Source organism: Macrobrachium nipponense, chromosome 15 (genome assembly GCF_015104395.2).
Source record: "Macrobrachium nipponense isolate FS-2020 chromosome 15, ASM1510439v2, whole genome shotgun sequence".
NCBI classification, from domain to species: Eukaryota; Metazoa; Arthropoda; class Malacostraca; order Decapoda; family Palaemonidae; genus Macrobrachium; species Macrobrachium nipponense.
In genome coordinates, this window is record NC_087208.1 from 11,681,857 (window position 1) to 11,684,356 (window position 2,500).

Sequence of the window (2,500 nt, forward strand, 5' to 3'; positions counted from 1 at the left end):
GGTTATTAGCATAGCTCTTCTGTCAAAAGAGACAGCAATACAACATGTACAATGACATCGTACTTGTAATATATCAAGCATGTGTTCTCATACTTTTTATTGCTGAAAATTTTGTTTAATTGAACGGAAAGGGTTATAACAACAAATGAAAATATGGATAAAATTGTATTTTGTATATTATCATTATAAAGTCATTTAATTAAATTGACCACTGCTTTACACTTGCTTTAAATGACATAAAAATTGGAATAAGATCAAGTTATAGAGGGCGGACATCCAGGTGGGAAGACAGAAAGGGGACTGAATAATAAAAAAGAAAAGACAGAGAGCAGTGCAGCTGGAATGAGAGAGAGGCTGAATAAAGCACAAGTTCTGCCTCAGAGCTCCCCAGAAGTCAGTCTGAACAGCGAGCCTCCCACCTTCACTTTAGAGATGTTTCCGAACATTAAAATGAATTCTCAGATGAAAAACTATATATGATGGAACAAGAAAAATCAATTTATTGCAGAATTATTCTAGTCTCTTTGTCAGTTTTAATTTTTCATTATCTTTACTAGTAATTGCAATGTTATTCTTGAATTATAATAAACCAATCTACCTCGGAAATAGATAATAAAGACAAAACTCCTCTTTGAAGATCTGAACCGCTGACCTGTAATTTTCCAGGCCAATATTATACCGGTTCAGTCACAGAGACCATATACTAGTAGTAGACTGGCCTAGAAAATCACAAGTCAGCAGTTCAAATGTCCAAAGAGGAGGTTTGCCTTTATCAGTGTTATATGTTATTGTTATCTTTGTTTTTGTGGTATATGTCGCGGGTACCCCATCAAACTAGCCAAAAGGTCACTAACTCACAAGCTCATTTGAGTACCTATGTAACGAAGGGGAAACGTAAACAGAACAAAAAGGCGTCATACGTTCAGCATAAGTAAATTTGGTAAGAAATAAAACAAACTAATATTGATGAATAAATAGGCTGAATAAAGCATTACGTAAGAATATGGTAATGAGAGATCATTCTGATAAATTTAGGAGGACTAACCGTGATTACAGATGGAAATCTAGAAGCTGGGCGATTCCAGTTGTACGCCTATAATTCAGCATCACTGCAGTTTTGGCAAAAATCTTACCAGTTCAAAAAAAGGATTTTGTTTTGTTCAATCGTTAAGCTGTCAAAACCACGTAATCATTGGGCAAAACGCTCGGGCACAACTTCGAGTAATTAAGCTGTACATAAATCTGATTTTCAAATAAAACAACCCAGCTATTTAGCTTCACTACTTATCAGCTGAAAATGAGAAGGAACACCAGCTGCTCCTTTTCTTGTAAATGTGATGGATTGATCAGGTTACTTGCGCTCCTTTTTGGATGTTATCTCAATTTTATAGCGAAACGGAACAAACGAAAAACAAAAGACAGAAAGCAGTACAGCTGCGGATCGGAGGGACGTTTCAACGAAGATTTATTGCTGCTGCAGTGCTCCGCCAAAGTACACTGTAGACAGCAAGGCCCCAACCCCGATATTAGAGACCTTAGAATGAATTAAAAAGATATGTCAAATGATTTGACCAGCCAACCTCATTTTTTAGAGTAAAAGAGCCTTCTTTGTTGTTGCGTTAACCCTGACAATATTCCTATTACTGTTTCTAGCAGAGGTAGCAGACGGAGCAGGTCAACATCGTCACTGACTAGCAAGCTTCCATTTGTAAGAGAGAGAGAGACATCAGAACAAAGAAATTCAGTATAGGTGAAATTGGTAACAAATAAACAATCCGCAGCTAACAATTATGAGATAAATGCAATAAACAAATAATGCCATAAATAAAAAGATGGTTGCTTGAGATCATTCCGAGTCATTTAGAGAGACTTCCAATGATCTTGGCTGCAAGTCCCAGCAGCCAGACAATGTCAACTCACACAGCAGTAGCACAGCAATTTTGGCGGGAGAATTCTCGTTGCAAAAATTAGGACCGAACATACGAGAAGTAAGTTTGCTTTGAATCATGTGCGACACCTTTCTCCAGAGGCTGGTGTGCGTGTTTCCGGAACAGGAACATGACACTGGTGAGAATAACGACTAGTTCATAACACTGCAGCATGTTTATGTGCATATACGTTGCATCTTCGACTAGGCAAACCCCAGCTATACTGCTTTCTGTTTTTCTTTTTATCCCTTTCGCCTCTTAGCTCTTGGCTGTCTATTTTGTTCAACTCTGCATTTCTGTAAAATTGAGATCAAATCCAAAACTGAGAGTAAGTAACCTGATTAATCAATCACATTTACAAGAAAAGGAGCAGTTGATTTCTCTTCTCATATTCAACTAATAAGGAGCGAAGCTAAACATCTGGGTTGTTTTATTTGGAAACCAGATTTATGTACAACTTAATGACTCAAAATTGTGTATGGAGGAGGAAACCTTATCACTGAAATGCTAACAGCCCGTTCGATGAAAACAATGAATAATTAGATTGTATGTAACTCTTATTTCCCAAGAAT